General features: G+C 40.6%; 1 long non-coding RNA gene across 1 annotated transcript; it reads right to left on the bottom strand.

The window, feature by feature from the left end:
- Nucleotides 1-18,677: 18,677 nt before the first annotated feature.
- On the bottom strand, nucleotides 18,678-19,689 carry LOC115986769. The gene is made up of 3 exons (XR_004090876.1): nucleotides 19,468-19,689; nucleotides 18,885-18,964; nucleotides 18,678-18,805 (listed from the first exon to the last, which is right to left on the bottom strand). It is a non-coding gene; the product is annotated as an uncharacterized LOC115986769 (long non-coding RNA).
- Nucleotides 19,690-19,936: the final 247 nt, after the last annotated feature.

Below are 19,936 nucleotides of genomic sequence, written 5' to 3'. Positions count from 1 at the left end.
CAAATTGGAGAGAAACTAGGAGAAAAAAAAGGAACAAAATCTTTGGACAAAAATGCCTCTCTAACTATGCTTAAATGGTTCTTTTTGTCCTTTTCATTCTCTTCATTTTCCTATTTCTATTTTATATTTTCGTCTATTTCTTCTTCTACTACTTTTCGTTGTTCCCTTCTTCTTCTATCAATTTTTTTTTCTTTTTCCTTCTTCTTTCTTGTGCGTGTGTTCATCTCTTTTGTTTGTCTTTTTTTTCTGTGGGGGGGGGGGGGCTACTTACCATTCCTTATTTTTTCATTTTTTTTCTTATATATTTTGGGTTATTATGTGCATCTCTTTTTTATTTATTTTATTTTTTAATGAAGTTCTTATTTATGCGCAATTTTTTAATAAAAAAATATATAGTATGTGTTTTTTTTTTTTTTTTAATCTAATAGAAGTATATAAGTAAATTTATATAAACTCTATTTTCTATTCTCCCTTTTTTTTTTTCTCAACCAAAACAAAAAGTTTTTCATCCATCTAATTTTCCATCTCCAACAAAACACAAATGAGAAAAACTAAAATATTTTTGAACCTCATACTTTTCCATCCTCTAACCAAACGGACCCTACAAGGTTTTGTATGTGTTTGTGGTTTTTTTTTTTTTTTTTTTCAATACTTGAATATATAATCTGGGCTTGAGATATTGGTTGTCCATTAGCCCATGTTGTCCATCTAGCAAAGCCCATATAACGATAGTAATACTAGCGTTTTAAATCGGTTTTATAATACATTGTATAACCAGAATATAACTACAAAAGGGTTTAACATTTATAGTTATAGACTGAGGTTATAAACGTCGGACATTAGACACACAACCAATGTGGAATAAATATCATTCTTTTTTAGTAAACTATAATACTTATTAGAATACATACGAAAATAATAATACTAATGTAATATATTATAAACCTGGTTTAAAAGTTTTTATATTTGAAATTCCATCTTTAGACAAAATAATAATAATAATAATAATAATAATAATAATAATAATAATAATAATAATAATAATAATAAAGGAAATAAAAAGATGATATTATATAAAAATTTTCTATACATTACTCAGGTTACTGACTTGTTATATATAGAAAAGTGTGCACCTTTTGTCAATATTCATTCTAAATTATCATTAACCCACCAAATATGAATTTTTATTAAACGAAAACATACATAAAATGAGATTGTCATTTTTAAGAGATTCTTTTTTATTTACTAGTAGAGGGTGAAGGGATTAGAAATTTAGAACCCTATATGTACATAACGAAATAAGTCCCTCAACATTAATAAGTTGATTTACAAGACTCTTGCCACATTAGACCCCTTAACATTATTATTATAATCAATGACCTAATTTAGTCTTTACTCAAATTCTATTGCTTAAAATAGTCTTTACTCAAATCAATAACTATAATGTACTTTTACCAAAGTTAATGCTCCATAATACTAATATTTACCAATTTTCCAAAACCACCACTACTAGATTCCCCTATCTGAGCCGAGGCTTCAATTATTCTAACGTTGAAAGTTGACACACTTCAGCCCTTTCAAATTACCGCAACTGGCAATTGTTCACTGGCACAGGTACACCATTTTCAATTGATAGAGCATAAATAAAGGGTAAATTACAAAAATTACCATTGGGGTAGAGCTAATATCAAGTACTACCAAAACTTTGAAAACAATTCAATTTATCCTATAAATCCAAACAACACTTAATAACACCCAATTACCAATCATTAAAATGACTAAACTTTCATACTAAGTGTGTGTTTGACTCCAAATTAAAAAGCCGGCTTATTTTACTATTTAGCTTATTTTTGCTACTATTCATAGGTGTAAAGTTGTAATTTCCAACTAGCTTTTGTTGTCTCTAATTCTGTACCAAATTTGATTATAATTTATTCAATCATTTCCCTATATTTATGTGGGTTTATTTGTAAAGGATGAGTGTGAGAGATCGGTGAAGAATGAAGCTTCAAAGATGAATCAATACAGTTTGCGACTACCTAACAAGAAGAGTAACCCATGAAAAGGCCACATGTGAAGCACATAAGTGGAAGCTGAAGAGTCACGCCAGGTTGTCAAGTTCGCGAGTGTTTCACGAGAAGGGCCATCTCGAGGGGTACCTGCGAAACTCTTTGTTTGGAAAAAAGATAAAGTACTTTACCAAATTCTTTACCCACATTATAAATACTCTCATTACCCACGAATTGTCAAAAATACATTTTAGAGAAAAACCCTAGCAAATACACTTGAGAGTTAGAGATTGTTATGGTTTTTCCAACTCCTACCTCTCCATCTTTAGATTCTTGAGAGGTTTTTAGCCCAAACACTTACCATACCCAATCTGAGTGTTAAGTGAGATTTTGGTACTATTAGAAAGCATTGGAAGGAGCTATTTAGTGGCGGATGCAATCGGGTTGAATTGTGAAATTCGAAAAGTTAGATAAGATAAGACTCCCAGAAGCCTGTTGGTAGCAAGAGCTTGAAAGGCTCAAGTATATGGAGTAGACTAGGCTTGGAGGATTTTTGGTTATTTGTGTACTCCAACTTTATTTTCTAGTGAATTGGTTACAACTTGGAGGGTCACAGAGAGATTTTTTGCCGAGTTCTTCAATTTATTCTTTAATAACACATCTTGGTGTTATCTTGTGTTTGCATCTCTCTTTCCTATGCATTGAACTTTCATTTTATTTTTAATTGTGGATGGATATGGCTTAGAGTAGTGTAATCGGTTCATTGTGCATATTTACTCTTGTTCCGTACTTTGTTAAATTTGAGTAATAGCAATCTAGTCGTAGTTTTTATTTTGGGGTCTAAACAAGCCTGTGTGTTTTCACACAAATCTGAGCTTTCAATTGACCCTACTGTACTTTTTGGTACTATTTATGGGTTTTACTGTACTATTCCAGTTAACTTTTACCTTTATTTACAGTACTTTCAGCAAAATAAACGGATCCCAAACAGACCTTAAGTGTCTATTTGGCAAAAATTATTTTTGCTAACTTATTTTTACTACTATTCATAGGTTTCACTGCACTTTTTGATACGATTCATGGGCCCCACTGTACTATTTCAGCTAACTTTTATCTTTATATACAGTATTTTCAACAAATTCAGTTTCAGCAAAATAAGCAGATTCCAAACGGACTCTAAAATTATTTATCCATAGCCTTAGTTTTGTTTTCTTTTTATTTATAATAAGAGGGAGCAAAGAATTTTGACACCAATATATTTTTCTTTCATGGGAGGTTTGAAACTCAGACAAAATGGGCTTCTGCCCTTTTCAATCAAATTAATTAGCTTTTTGCCCTTCTTCCCAAACTAAATAGGGAAATGCCCCTCTTTTAAAACTCGACTTTTTCAAAATCGAGTTAAGCCCTATAGTGACGTTTTCAAGGACTTATAGTGACGTTTTTAAGGATAGTGGCGTTTTGTAACTTGATATCCAGGAAATCGAGTTATAGGCAATTTTATTGCCAATAACTCGATTTCCTAGATATCAAGTTACAAAACGTCACTATAGGTTCTTAAAACGTCACTATAAGTCCTTAAAAACGTCACTATAGGGATCCAGAAATTTTTTTTTTTTTTTTAACTCGATTTTGAGAAAGTCGAGTTTCAAAAGAGAGGTATTTCCCTATTTAGTTTGGAAAGAATGACAAAAGGCTAATTAATTTGGCTGAAAAGGGCAGAAGCCCATTTTGTCCTTTGAAACTCAGCTAGTAAATCTTTTAGTAAATATAAGTAACTTGATTGAATTTCTCTTTTCAAAAACAAAATTTTAAATTACCAGATTAATTAGATCACAATTAAACATGATATTTGATTATTTAATAATAATAATAATAAAAATAACCCATTGAAAAATTCAAATCATACATGCCCTTATAACTATATACACACACATTAAATTTATCTGCTATTCACCACATTGCTAAAACGGCCGAACCGATGGTCATGGTCATGGCCCTTCGTTCACGTGGTGTAAAATCAAAATATAACAAACAAACAAAAGAAGAAAAAGAAAAAAAATGAAAGGAATGGTTCATGAGTCTCGTCCATACAATTTTCTTCTGATCCAAGACTCCAGAGACGGCTCATGGTCATGGCCCTACATTCACATTGTGTTTCGTTTAGTCTACTCATGAATTGTTCATTCAAGTTGTGGAAATGGGCATGACTTATTCGCATTGTTAGACCCCAGTACTGTTACGTGTATTAGTATCATACAAGCACTCAACCGATCAAAATCAACCATAATTTTGAGAAATCAAAGAAAAAGAATGAGAGAGAGAGAGAGAGAGAGAGAGAGAGAGAGAGAGAGTATTGGACTTTGTTGGAGTTTGAAAGGTACCTTAGTTGGACGGCTGTGACTAGAGGTGTTGGTGGGATTGGCGAATGATGTGTTTCGTCTACTTTTGTGGGAGGAAAAGCACTGTGTTTTGTCTGTAATATTGCTGTTTTCATTGGGTCAAAATATAGTGTAATTCTGCAGCTCATACTACAACAAAGCATTCCCAAGTTTCTAAAGAGTCTTTATGCTGTAATTTGTTAATTTGCAGTTATTTCTTCTCCTTTTGTTTGAATGAAACTTGAAGTTTATCAACAAACATTTTTTTGGTTGTGGCTTATAATTAAAAAAGCCTTGTAATTAGGTTCTCCACTATAGCTTATAAGCTAATTTTTTGCTTTTTAGTTTTTATGTATATTTTTAGATATTTTTATTACTTTTTTAAAGAAAAATATATTTTAACACATTTTCAATAAAAAGTTAAATAAATTGTTTTCAAATAGACATGTACGTGTGTGTTTTGAACTAACTTATTGTAGGGGCCTTTTTTGTATGTATGGTATATTGGGCTGCCTCCTGCTGTAATGGACTGGCTGCCTTCTGCGGTGATGGGCCCTAGTGTTTCTGAGTAAGGGAGCTGAGGCCGATCCAATTGTAACTCAACTTGGGCCGGTTTGTGCACAAACTTATACCTTGTCTGCCAGGAGCAAATTTACGGCAAGTAGAACTGTTGTAGACGAGTTACGGCAGACAAATATAATAATAACTAAAACAGAGTACTTTGACTTATTTAAATAAATGGCTATGTATTCCCTGCTAATAAAGCATGATTACAGTCATAATGATATCAATCACAGAGAAAAAAATGAAGAAAATAATACTAGCTAATTTAAATGGGCATAAATTAAGTTTTAAGCTTAGTTTGCCGCGGCAAAGCCAAAGAGAAGAGAACGCATCTTCTCAATGCAAATAATCGCCTAGGAAAAAGATCTTGCCGTGGGGATTAATGGCTTTGAAGGAATCGGACCTGAATGGTTATTGCCCAAAAAGAAAGAGTCTTTATTTGCGTTTTGGAAGAAGGTAAGATTTGAAGGGGGAGAGAGGGAAACCAATCTATTGATGCATGCTCGTTGAACTAACTCTCCTTTTTCTTAGTTTCCTTTCTTTTCTTCTCTGTTTTCTTTCTTATCTTTTTTCTTTTCTTCTTGCTCTGTTTTTTCTTTTCCTTTGTAAAAATATACTCTGTTTTTCTATCTCCCTTACAGGGTATGGCAAGAGCCTTTTTATAACGCCTGCCGTGGCTAGTTTTACCGTTTTGCCCCTTAACTGCCTTTGTTTGGTTTGGACGTACTTGCCGGCCACCAGGACTGTGCGACATCCACCCTTGCCAGACAGAGGCAGGTTTGTTTTGTTCCTCTGTATACCGTAACATTTCTTCCTGCCACGGTATTAATGCTTTCTCTCTCTACTCTCAGAGCATGCACCCAACAGTTCCCCCTCAAACTTGCCTCTTTTGGGTGGTCTATCATCCCAGCAGGACGTACCTACCAAAAGAAGTTTGGGCAGGAGCCGCAAATAGATCTTTTCCCCTCTCCCCACCACTAAACCATACCCCCTTTATCTCTTACCTCTGGCCCATGGCCCCACCATGTCCTACATTGGCTGGGTACAGGCTGGTGGTGCTTGGGCCTTGCGCGTGCTTCCCTTTCAATTTTGTCCAAGAGTCTACCTACTGCTCATGCATTTGTCATGACCTGGAGACTCTCCGTCTGCGTTTCCTGGCCTTTCATGTGGACTTTCCTTTGGTTTTTCGCTCTATTTAGGAGCTGGGTTTCGTATGATGATAGGCCTTACATTTCTTTGGCCCACTTTTGATTTTCTTTATTGCCTGCCACGTTGGATTGTTATTCCCATTGTTATTGATATCGTTCCATTCCGACCAGAACAGCTGGAATTTTTCATATCGGTATGCAAACCGGTACCAAAATACCCCACGTTCCACCTCAGGTTAGATTTCGGGCCATTCCAATCATTCCGGACAATTCCGGCCAATTCCGGGCGAGATGCAAATTCCGGCCGGTACAGGATTTAGCTTGTTATTAAAAAAAAAAAAGAAAAAAAAAAGAAAAAAAAAAAGAAAAAAAAAAAGGAAAATAGTAAAGGTCCAAACAACGCCGGCCTACCATTTACCTGAATGAACCCAGCGTCCCAGCCCACTTCTTCATCTTCTTCTTCTTCTTTATCTTCTTCTTCTTCTTCGTTTTGTATCCACTGGTTAGTGGGACTGGTGTTTTGCTCTTTTATTTTCCATTTTCTGAGTGTCTAGTGTCTTCTAGAGTATTTCAAATTTCAACTTCAACTTTTAAGCCCATCACGTGAGTGGCTTTGGTAATGACAAAAAAAGTTAAAAAATTCAAAAGCAAATGTTAGAGACTCAGAGGTGTTATTTTTATTTTCCTACAATGGTTTATAACTTTATATTAATATTAATTTATTTTTTTTAAAAATATGATTATAAGAAAAATGTTATATTGATAATATTTTTACAATACGTACACAATAAATTGTAGATAATAGGTTGTATATGTGTATGCTCATATACATATACATATATATATATATATATATTTTTTTTTTTTTTAGGAACCCCGAAATACCTTGAAATGGTACGCCGAAATAGGCCGGTACCAAAATATTCCGTTCCACTAGACAAACCGAAACGAGATCTGAAACGGAATTAATAACAATGGTTATTCCTGCTGTAATAACTTAATCCTGCTGGACCTCTTTTTTGGACCAACCGTTTATTCCTTTTCTCAGTGGCCTGTCATGGGCACTGTTTTGCTTTTACTCATGGGCTTTTATGTCCCTTTGGACTTTCCTTTGGGAATCCATGGCCCGATTGCTTTCTTCGGGCTTCCCCAGCCCGTTTGCTAATTCCACACTCCCATGGACTCTTTACTAACTTCATTGGGCTTCCCCGGCCCAATAACCTTTTCCTTATCTTTGGGGTTCATGCGCCTGCCATAAACCTCTTACTCTTTTAGTTTGTATTGCCTTGGGCCTACGGCGGCCCTTTCTCACTTTTCTACCTCATACTCTACCCATGGGATACTATTTCTTTCTTTCCTGGCTTCTTTGAGCCCGTTTGCCTCTTCAAGACCCATTTATTTATTTATTGGGTCTGTGATCCATTATTCCTGTCGCTTGGGCCTAATGGGTTTTTCTCTATTTATCTTGTCAATTCTTTGTGGTCCTCATTATTGGGCTTTTCTGTCTGCCTGAGCTTCCACAAATGGCCCTTAACATTTACCCCTCTAAACATATGAAACGTTTCTACAATTCATATGTGAATGAAAAGGCATTTCTGCCCATCTCTCATCTTTTTTTTCTTCTTCTTTTTTTTCGCGAGTCTTTTTTAAGCTGTGGACCCCTTCTTATACATACATATATTCTCCTTCCTACCACGAACAGGGTTGTTTCTTCGAATTTCCCAGTTTGGCAGTTATTTTCAAAATAGAGCCGCCGCTTCATTAATTTCATTCCCTTCTGATGGCTGACCCGTCACCTCCTTTCATGCTGATATTAATAACCTGGGTATTTAAGGAAGAATCCTTCTGTACTTTAATCACAAACTCTTTCTTTTCCCAGAACTCTCTGTCTCTTACTCTCCTTCTTCCTTTCAAACACCCATACCCATTTTCTCCGACTAAACCTCCTCACCATGTCGTCTGTGAAAAGTCAAGGCTCTTCCCACCACAAAGGGAAGGCGGTTGCTTTCGATTCTCCTGCCGTTCTTGAGGAGATGGAACGTTCTGATTCGGAGCGGTCTGTTGAGGAGGAGACAGAGCACGACCCCGACAGCGAATACACTCCTTTAATCGACCCTTGGTATGAAATCAATCCTCACCTCCCAAAAATCCCTGGTGACTATGTACCGCTGCCGCCGGGTTTTGTATTGATTACCCTTGTCCGGTGAGACCCCGACGTTTCTTGGGCTCCTTTAGCATCTTCAATTCCCGATCTGTCCATTCGCCAAGGTGTTTCGCTTCCTGTACCCCTTCATTTTGAATTTGGGTCTAGCACATCCTCCGGTTGGAAGGAATGGGTTGACAGCGAGCTTTCCGACACGGGTTTTATGAGTTTGTTGCAGTGAGCTGGCGTTTTGAAGGCTATAGTCTCGTCTCGCTGCTTGTCGAATTTCTGGGACCTTTATAACCTCCGTCACTTGGTCCGGCAATGGTGCACCACCACCTACACCTTCTTTTTCTCATGTGGCGAGCTCATCATGACTCTCGAAGATGTGGCTAACCGGTTGCTTTTGCCCATTCTCGGCGATGCTGATCCTGCCGCCTTAGAGCCTTCTCCTGAGGAAGAGGCCATTGAGGTTGAACTGAGGAAAAGGATGACTGGAAACGCCAAGTTATCCTACTGGGTGAGTTTTCCCTCTAAGTTTTCTATTACTGCCCACCGTGTGGCTTTTATTGCATTTTGGAGTTTGTTTTTGGGTCCCACCCCCACTATGCCATAAAACCTTTGTACTTTTGTTTGGCTATCAAAATATCTGCCGGGGTGAGCTTGCCGCTGGCTCCTATGTTCCTAGGGCACTTGTATGTTCAATTAGATATCCTCCGTAATGATGAGAGTCAGGCTGGGTCCTGCCATATTGTCACTTCTTCCGTTCATTGCACTATACTTCAATGGTGGTTGTTTGAGTGTTGTGCTCAATATTTGACAAAATGTAGACCCGCTTGGGTTGCCAAAGAGAAGTACCAGAGTTGTCCGAGAGTGATTACCGATTTTTGTAGCAGATTTGAATCTGATTTCCCACTTGCTTTTCGTTGGTCTGGTTTGAAGCCGATTAGCTATTCTGTGGTTGAATCTTTTGATGAAGGCGAGGGTTTCTCTTGGAGAGCCTATAGAAATTTGGGTGCTGATTATACTTGTGCAGATTCTGTCATGGGTTCGTTTGTTGACATCGTTGGGACTACTACCCCATTGGTCGGCTTTGATGAAACTGGGATTACCTATCTTGCCGCTACCAATGCCGGATGGCTGCCTTACCTAGCCGATGAAGGCATTAGATTTGTTCACTATCTTGCCAACCGGGTGAGAAGGTAGTTTAGACTGGATCAAGACATCCCTGATGACATTTCTTCCCTCATGGGAGCTCCTACTTCGGTCCGTTCTTTCCTGCGGCACACTGCCTTTGACTTTTGGAAAAAGTGTTTCAGTGTCGTTACAGTTCCCGATTCACTAAGGGAGGGTGTCTGCACTTTTCCCATGCATAGTTACTGGCATGCAGTGATGGATTCATTCATGGCTGAGTTAGTGGGGAGTCGTGGCTTCTCCCTTATTCCTCCTGAAGGGCTAGGTATGGTTGTCTCGGTTAACCCTTGCCTGCTGCTTCTCTCTAAATCCATTTTGGCGTATGCTAGAAAACAGAGCCGGTCAGCCATTTTTGAATGGGACGCAGAGAAGAAAGGATGGTTCTGGCACGCTGGCAACTATCCCCCTGGTTGGGAGAAAAAAGTAATCAATCTCTCTGTACCGAGCAAGAAAGCGCCTGCCAAACCCAAGTCTACTGGCAAAACCAAGCCTGCCACACCACTTCCTCCTGCAGGTGCTCCGCTGGCTAGCAGGACTTATGGTAGCAAAAGGAAAACTACTCCTCACCCCGTGTCTACCACTGAAAAGAGGGTAAGTTATTTCTCCCTTTTTTCCTTTTTCGATAAAATTTCTTAATTTTCTCGCGGCTAACTCGCCAATTTCTTCTGCCTCTTTCCTTTTAGTCCAAGCATAAGGAAGACTCATTAGTTACCTGCCCCATTTTGCTCGATGAGCTTGAATCTGAGGTGAGTCCACTTCTTTCTTCTTTCTTTTTCGCATGCATCCGCCACGAGTCTTTTGCCCCTTTTTTTTTTACTTAACAAAAATTTTCTTTTTAGGAGGAGCCTGAGCCTCTGTCCATATATCACCCTAACGCCGAAGAGACTTCCGCCTCCATGGGTGTGCCTATGGAAGGATTTTTTGGGGTCGAGGCGGTATTAGCGATGCCTGCTCCTCCACACACAAGACTCCTGCCAAAACTCCCACCCTTTCTGCCGAGCCGATACCTAGAGAGGGTACTCATGTCTAAGGGATTGGTGAGACTACACCCTTACCTGCTGAGGGACCCACTCCTCCAGAGGGAGCCATTCCTTCTGCTGTTGTTCAAACCAAAACCACTTCTCCCGTTCTGCCGCTTGTGATTTTGACTAGTGACCCTTTTGCAGCTATCTCCCAAGCTGCAAAGGATGGTGCTTCGCTTGTTGTTACTCCTTCCTCCATTCCCGGCTCCGTTACCCGTGGTCCTGATCTGGACTTATCTTCAGAGGGATCCGATGATATCCTTGAGGATCCTGATGATGCACCCATGCTGAAAAAGAGAATTTCTGATTCTGATGAAAAAGGGAGCGCTTCGCCGGAGCTTGACTTCATGGGTATGCATCTTCCTTCCCCTTCTCTTTTTTTTTTTTTTTTTTTTTTTTTTTTTTTTGCATTTCACTTGTATGCTTATCTTCCCGTTTGCAAAGACTTCTGAGAGGCCAGAAATTGCAGCAGGCAGGGGAATGAATGCTCCTGCCGCACCCGTAGCATCTATTCCTGCCGCACCCTCAGTACCTGTTTCAGCCATACCTACTACCCCTGTTTCTTCTGTGCTTGTGATACCTGTTTCAGCTACACCCGTAGCCCTCATTCCTAGTATCTTTGGCAATTTTTCTTTCTCTTCTTATTTCATCTTCTTTTTCTGCAAGCCTTTTCTTCCTGTGCCATTTTTTTTTTTTTTTTTTTTGCCTTACGTTTCCCCTTTTTTTTTTATAGGTCCACTCCCTACTATCCCTTCTCAGTTTGAGGCGGGTAGTAGTTCTGCCGCCGTCCCGGATGATGCTACATCTTTCTTTGTCCGCTTTAACCAGCCGGAGGTTAAAGACCTTAGTCCGGCAGACTTTTGGACTTTCGATCCTCTTTATGTGGACTTTTATGGCTTTCGAATCCCTGAGGACTACATCTCACACTTAGTGATGATCTACAGTCGTCACGGCAATTTTATGCAGGAGTTTCGCCTTAGTCATTCTTCTAGGGAGCATTTCTTGCAAATGCTGGGGTGTGTGCTGAATGACATCAAGCATAACTTCATTGACTCCGTCTCTGCCAGGAGGATCCTGTAGTGGAGGGCCGTGATACAGGAGCTCATTAGTGTGGGTTTTGCTGTGGGGTTTATTCTTGATCATCTACGCGAGATTTCCCGAGCCTTTTTCATGAGGAGAGTCCAGCCAGCCGTTGAGGCCATAGACGCTTGTATTGAGCTTTTGAAGAAAGAGGTGGCTGATTTGGAGGGTCGCCGTGAGCGTCTTCTTTCCAGCACTGGTGGACCCAGTCGCTTTGGAGATCAGAGTCTCATTTCTGGACTTCATTGATGATAGCACTGTTTCCTTTCCCGTTTCTTTGTTTCTCTATTTTTTGTTATGTCTCACAGAACACTTCTATGTTTCCTGTCGTAGTTACTTGGGCTTGTGTTTGCCACAGTTTGGGTTTGTAATAATGCTACACTTTGTTACTTTTTCTTTACTATTGCTATGATATGATGCTAATACTTCGTACTTTTTCATTGCATACTCATGAAAGCACGTTACAATTTCTTTTGTGACATAATCACTTGGAGGAATAAAAAAGAAAAAGTAAAGGAAACATAAACAATCAACTAAGGAAAGGGGTTAACCACATAACTTTCTTCTCTAAGCAAAATAACGCTTCAGCCATTTTCCATTGATGGGGTCCATTAAGTCCCTGCCATCCATTTGAGTTAGGCGATAATACCCACTTTAATGCGCTTCCCTTATCACAAAGGGTCCCTCCCATTTTGGTGCAAACTTGGATGGTCTTGCCAGACCTCGCCTGTCATAGTCTGCCACTTTTAACACTAGTTGTCCTTCCGCAAACACTCTTTCCTTGGTCATCCTGCCATAGGCTTCAGTCGTTTTCTGCCTGTATCTCCGGCTACGTTCCTGGGCTTCTTCCCTCTTTTCATCAAGTTCTTCCAGGTCTCAAACCTTTCTGCCGCGAAGACTTCTCCCTCTTTTTCTTTTTCTTGCATCTGTATAACCCTTAAGGACGGTGTCAATATTTCTGCTGGACTCACTACTTCAGTTTCGTAAACTAAGAAAAGGGTGAAAAGCCTGTGGCTAACTTCGGTGATTTTCTGTATACCCAGAGAGCATCTGGCAGGTGCATTGCCCATCCTCCCGCATACTCTTGGCTCATCTTGCTGATGATCTTTATGAGAATTTTGTTTGTTGCCTCTGCCTGCCCGTTCCTTTGAGGGTAATAGGGTGATGACCTGTGGTGCTTGACTTGGTAGAACTCTAGCATTCTCCTTACATCACTGTTGACAAATGGTGTGCCATTGTCACTGATGATCTTGTGGGGCACCACAAACCTCACGATTATATTTTCTTTGATGAAGTTTGCCACTGCTCCTCCTGTGGCCTTGCGGAGTGGTACTGCTTCCGCCCACTTAGCAAAATATTCTGTAGTTACCAATATCTATATGTACCCACATGATGGCGGGTTGACTGGCCCTACCAAATCTAGCCCCCAAGTGTGGAAGGGCCATGGGGTGACCATACTGTGTAAGCCTTATGGATGGGTATGAATCAAGTTGGCTTGTACCTAACAATTGTGACACTTCTTTACAAACTCTACCGCATCTTTCTTCATGGTTAGCCAGTAGTAGCCCATCTGCAGCAAGCACCTGTAAAGCTTTTTCTTCTCCTGATGTTCACCACATTTCCCTGAATGTACTTCTTTTATCATTTCTTTAGCCTCTTCAGGACCCAAACACCTCAAAGGGTCTCCATCATATCCTTTTTTGAAAAGGACTGTATTATGCAAGAAGTAACGTGTTGCCAATCTCTTAAACTTGTACCTTTCACTGTGCCTTTGTGGCAGGATGCCCTCTGCTAGGTACTGCACAAAAGGGCTTCTCCAATCCTCGCTGATGAACACAGCATAACTTTCCTCCCTATCTACCGCAAGCTGGCAAGTCCCACATTGGGTTTGGATTTGATCTACGTCTTTACCCATGCTTGGCCAATAGAAGCCTGCCCTCTGGAGTCTATGGTAAAGACTAACTTCGCCACAAGACCCGCAAGTCTTGTCATGTATTTCTTTCAATTTTCTCTGGGCTTCCTCCTGGCCCACGCATCTGGATAAAATCTCACCTGGCATCCTACGGTACAACTCTTCTTTTACCAAGGCATAGTTCTTTAATATCTTCAATTTTGCTGCGTTGTCCCCCTTCACCAAGGTTTTCTTTATGTGGATTCGCCAATCCCCTTCGCCCTGTTCCTTCCGGAACTTTTCCTTCAACATTTCAATGATGGATTCTTCCCTCTTGCTGACTTCTATATTAGTGCTATTCCCTTTGAAGATTATTTATGAAACCAATACGGCTAATGCATTTGCAAACTGATTTTCGTTCCTCGGGGCATGTTCTATCTCAAAGGTCGAGAATTTCTCTTCCATTTTCTGGGCCATTGCTCTGTACGGAGCTAGGCGGGGCTCCTTTAAGGAAAAACTTCCTTCGGCCTGGCAGACGACCAATTTCGAATCTTCCAGTACTTTCAAATGTTTGACTCCCATTTTGAGCGCTGTGGCAAGCCCAGTTAGATAGGCCTTGTACTTCGCCGTGTTGTTCGAACAGGGGAATTCCAGCTTAAATGACAGTGCCACTGCCTTGTCTTCTTAATGATACAGAACTACTCCTACCCCTCCAGAATGGGTAGTAGAAGACCCATCAAATTTCATTACCCACTATTCCCTGACTTCCTCTGCCATAGCTACTTCCCCTGGAACTTCATCATCCAGTGGGAATTCTTCCTTTCCTGGAAACTGCGCCAATAAATCTGCTATAGCTTGACTTTTCATTGCCCTAGGTGTCCCCATTCTCAAGTCGTATTGTGATAACTGTAGCAACCACTGGGATATCCTGCCAGAGAGAATCGGCTGTTGTAACAGAGCTTTAATGGCATGTGACTTAGTCATCAGCCACACTTCGTATGCCAAGAAATAGTGACGCAAACTCTGCGAAGCGTATACAATGGCTAGGCATGCTCTCTTTGCCCTTGGGTAACGAGTTTCGGCATCTTTTAAGGTGCGGCTGATATAGTATATTGGCTGCTCGATACCACCTCCATCTTCCTGAGTGATTAGTGCACCGATTGCGTACGAGTTGGTGGCCAAATAGAGTAGTAGTGGTCTTTTATGAATAGGGGCCTGCACTGTGGGGAGATTCATCATTATCTGCTACAGCCTTTTGAAGGTCGTCTACTACGCTTCCCCCCATTCAAAACTTTGCCCCTTCTTAAGTAACTTGGTGAAGACAAATGTGATTGATGCCAATCCAGGGATGAATCTCCGGATATATGAGACTTTTCCTAAGAAGCTCTTCAATTCTTTTACTGTGGCAGGAGGTCTCATAGTTGCTATGGCCGTGGCTTTGGCCGGATCCACGTCTATGCCTCTGCTGTGAACCAGGAAACCCAAAAATTTTCTAGAGGACACTTCGAATACGCACTTGAGGGGATTCATTCTTAGATTAAAAGCTCTGCATCTTTCAAATACTCTTTTTAACACTCGAAAGTGTTCTTCTCTTCTCCTTGACTTAACAACTATATCATCCACATAGTCTTCTAGCTTCTGGTGCATCATGTCATGCAATATGGCCGTCATTGCTCGTTGATAAGTTGCGCCTGCATTTTTCAGCCCAAAGGGCATCACAGTATAATAGAAATTGCCCATGGGTGTTCTGAAGGCAGTTTTCTCTGCATCCTTTGGCACCATCTTGATCTGATTGTACCCACTGAAACCGTCCATGAATGAGAACATGGCGTTTCCTGCTGTAGAATCTATCAGTAAATCCATGTTTGGCAGTGGAAATTCGTCTTTTGGACAAGCTTTATTAAGATTCCTGAAATCTACACAGCATCTTATCTGCCCATTCTTCTTCTTTACTAGTACTATGTTGGATAGCCAGCGGGGATGCTGGATAGGCTTCATGAATCCTGTGGCTAGCAACATCTGTACTTATTTGACTATTTGCCCTTCTATTTCTGTGTGAAATATCCTGGCAGGCTGGGCCACTGGCTTCGCCTCTAGGTCCACATTCAATGTATGTGCGACAAGCCCGGGATCGAGCCCTGGCATTTCATTGTAATCCCAAGGAAAAATGTCTTTGAATTCTTTTAGCAACAATATAAGTTCTGATTTCTCCTTTTCTGTCAGGCTTGCACTAATTGAAATGGGCCTTGGTTCTTGCGGGTCAGACCCTAAGTCAACCTCTTCTAACTCTTCCTCTGTCATAACCTGGATGTCCTTTTCTGCCACAATTGCCTCATCCTTCTCTTCTTTTTTTCCCAAACTTCCTTTAGCAACGCAACACGCCCAACTCTTGTGTTGCTCTTTTTGGGTAAGACACACTTGCATCTCACCCGTGGGCCCCATGCACCTTCATAATTTATAAACAATCCTGCCATTAAGGCCTCGAACCCTGATGCACTGAGGTATTTCTTCTGGCTTTGCGGCAGGCGCTTCTTTCCTTTTCTTCTTTCGCGCCAGTAGGTCTCTTAAATCAGGTTTTATGTCATCTTGAACATCCTCCCACCTAGGCACAAAGGTGCCTCGTGGCTATGCGTATCATCCTGCCATTCAATTTTCCCTTCACACATTGGTGGTAAGTGGACAGGACTAGTCAGTGTTTGTGTAACCAAGGTCTTCCCAAAAGCACATGGTAAGATACTTCCATTCTAATCACGTAGAAGCAAGCTAGAGAGGCTATAGGGCCTACTTTCAACCATAACTGAATGTGGCCTGCGCGTACTCACCTCTTCCACCGAATCTTGTTACTTCCATATGGCATCCTTGGATCTTTTTCTCTGAAATTCATGTGGCTTGCAGGGTGCTCAATGGAATGAGGTTTACGGAAGCACCTGTATCCACCAGGGCACTCTTGATGGGGATTTGATTTATAGATGCTGCTAAATAGAGGGGCCTCCTATGATCCGGGTGCCTCACTTCCATATCTTCACTGCTAAATGTGATTTCTGTTGATTCCTACAGGAGGGCCCTGTCTTCTGGCATCTCTGCTGACAGGCATTCCACCCTTACTCTGGAGGCGATACTTACTAAAGCCTCCGTAGCTATTTTTCTTTCTTTTGCTATAAGTCTCAACTGGTCAAATAGATTTTTGAACTTGGCACTTTGCTGAAGAGTGGTAATCGCCGCGGCAGGCAGGGCCAAGTTTTCTTCCTCGTTTTCTCCCGGGTCTGTACATATCACTACTACTGCTATACCCTTTCCCTTGTGGTTTGGGAATGGGTTTCTTTGGACTTCCTGCTGGGTCAGCTCTAATGTGTCTTCTTTGATCCTGCGGTGCACCAGCCTATGGAGCACCCAGCATTCTACGGTGGGATGTTGTACATAGTTGTGCAAGCGACAGAGGCGAGGATCCCTCCTTTCTTCCTCCGTAGGCTCTCTAAAAACCTGGTTGAGTTTAAAGATCTCGTCCGCTATCCATTTGTCAAGTAGCACATCCAGCTCCTTAGGAGTGCATGATAAGGGTGGGGGTGTATCATACTCCCTCCCCTCTATTTTCCTTCTCTAGTTTCCAGTGGACACCGCCATAGCCTGCAATGCGTTCCTTTTGTCTGAACTGGATTTCACGAACTGAGCCGTCTTTCTAGCTTTCTGCAATAGCTGTGCAAACTGGGAAATCTCTAGATTCTCCAGGACAGTTCTGAACTCCTGAATCATATTGGTCATGCACATTTCTACCAACGTCCTCTCCTCACAGTGATCATAGCAATCAAGTGCTATGTCCCTGAACCGTTTGATGTACTCCATCAGATCCTTTCCATTCCTTTGCTTGGTCGCCTGCAGAGTTGCAAGCGTCACCGTTTCTTCCCCATGAAGGTATTTAGTGCAAAATACGTCCACCATGTTATCCCAGGTTGGGATTGATCTAGGTTTTAAACCAATGTACCAGGTGTATGCCCGGTCGCATGGTGACTTTGAAAACTCCCACAGACATAAGTCTTCGTCTGCTGCGTAAGGGCCAAGGGTGTCAATAAATTTGCTCACGTGCTCTACCGCACTTCCCTTCCTGCCATCGTACTGGGCAAAGACCCTTGGTTCGTACCTCTCGGGATACGGCTTGCTGAGTACTTTTAGAGGATAGGGAGGTCTCCTTGCGTAAAACCTCTCCTTTGGTGCTCTGGCTCTCTTTTGGTCCAAGAGAGCCGTTACCTCAACCATGGTGATGAAACGTCATCCTGCGTTTCGAGGGACACCTCCTGCCAGTGTCTCTTCTCTGTCTACCACATGATCCGGGTCATGCTGGCTGCCTTTCTCTTTTATTTTGTCTGCCTTCAGTTGATGGATCTCTTCCATCAGTTGTTGCTGCGAGTGTGCAATGATTGCAATACTTCGACAAAGATGTTGACATTGTCCACGGGGACACTTGTCTGAAGCTGAGGATCAGCCCCCATTCTATTGGCACCTTCTATTTGGTTAAGTTACTCTTAGTGAGGCGTCGTTAACCTGGATTTTGCTTGTAAGAGTACAGCACTCATATTCCGTGTTGTCTTGGACTTGGGTGGTATTGTTTGCGAGGGGCTCTGTTTTCTTTTCCTTTACCCCTGTCTGCTTCCCAACTCCCCAGTGAAGTCGTCAATTTAATGTAGGGGCCTTTTTTGTATGTATGGTATATTGGGCTGCCTCCTGTGGTAATGGGCTAGGCTGTCTTCTGCGGTAATGGGCCCTAGTGTTTCTGAGTAAGGGAGCTAGGGCCGGTCCAATTGTAACTCAACTTGGGCCAGTTTGTGTACAAACTTATGTCTTGTCTGTTAGGAGCAAATTTATGGCAAGCAGAACTATTACAAACGAGTTATGGCAGACAGATATAATAATAACCAACAAATTCAGACATATTAAACACAGTAAACATAAAATTAAATTAAATCAAAACCAGAAAGACTGAAACAAAGAAACAGGAAATAAAATAAATTCACACAAAGAGAACAAAATTCTAGTGAAAAATGAAATTCCAAACATTGCCAGGCACATGTAATATTGGTGAAAACAAATTTTACCAAAATTAATTCTATTAAAAAAAGTGGCAGATTGACTCCTCCTGGCATTTCCAAATAGAAACATCTAGAGTTTAAATCCCCCTACCCCAGCTATCAATGTATCAATAAAACGCTGCATATTAACTATGCAATTAAACAAACGAAAATTTGCTGAAACATTTTGAAGTAGATTTAGGTATATACCTTATCAAGTGCTAGAGTCTTCGTCCATATAAATACAAGAATTTTTCGTAGCTCAAGTGTTGTTTGCAACAACTTCAGGACATATGGAAATATTCCGACAGAAGGCCTGGGAAAAAATTAATCATTACATAAAACGCCACTACAAGATGAAACAGAGAAGCAACAACAAAGCTATTAAAAACTACCAGATCTACCACCCTCCCATATCAAGGAATCTTCCAAGAAGAACCAGTGCTCAAAATCGATGGCATTGACTAAGCAAAACCTGGAACAAAGATAATTGACAGACTTGTTATTATAAGCAAGGAAACACCAAACATTGACCCAATGAAGAAGAGAATCGATTCAGCAGGGGGAGGGGGGAAGAAGAAGGCAAAAAATGGGCTAGGGAAGGAAAGAACATAAAGACAAAAATTAATCTTAGAAACATAAAATCATTACACACCAGCAGGCACAATTTCAAACGGCGCCACTTAAAGCAATTTACATCGACCATGACACAATTGCCATCACTACCCAAGCCTTCTATCTTATTTTTTCCTTAGTTAATTAGAGACTTACAGCTAGTAAACCAATTTGTTCAAACAACTCATACTACACTATACTGTAATTACAGGCTATGCCACTAACAAATAAACATAGTCAGGTGAAATTTCCATCAGAGAAAAAAAAAAAAAAAAAACCTGCCAAAACCTCAAGAAAATATAATATAGGAAAGGTGATTAAATGATAGAGCCAGAATTACAGATCAAAAGAGAAGTGCCACACCTGAAGAACAATAGGCAACTGCTCTGGCGGTTTCTTATGCTCAGATCCATGGTCAAGCCACTCCTCAAAAGCCGCCAATTGTTCAGTGAAAAATGGACTAGGCTGAAACAAAACAAACATGTTTTACTTAAAGAGGACCAATAGAAAAAGAGTGTGATTGGAGTCAACTACAGCATATTCATATTGCTCTTAACAATTAAGCTAAACTCTAACAAATCTTTCTGACAAGCAGTTTTTTGCCACAGGGGGGAGAGAATGGAAGATTCAAACAAATGACCTCCAATTCATGAGGCAGGGTTCCAAAAAAGAAGAAATCCCCAGAAGATTATAATTGATGAGAAAGAGCATTCAAGTTGCCAAAATAAAAATCCAGTAACCAGAAGCGCTTCACTGAAAACAACAGCTTTAACAGCATAGGCCCACAAAACTTTTATCCTTCTCCTAGAACCCTTATATTACCATTTAAAGC

The sequence above is a fragment of the Quercus lobata genome, chromosome 4 (assembly GCF_001633185.2).
Source record: "Quercus lobata isolate SW786 chromosome 4, ValleyOak3.0 Primary Assembly, whole genome shotgun sequence".
In the NCBI taxonomy this organism is placed as follows: domain Eukaryota; kingdom Viridiplantae; phylum Streptophyta; class Magnoliopsida; order Fagales; family Fagaceae; genus Quercus; species Quercus lobata.
Note: the sequence above shows the minus strand (reverse complement) of the source record. Positions and strands in the feature narration are given on the sequence as shown.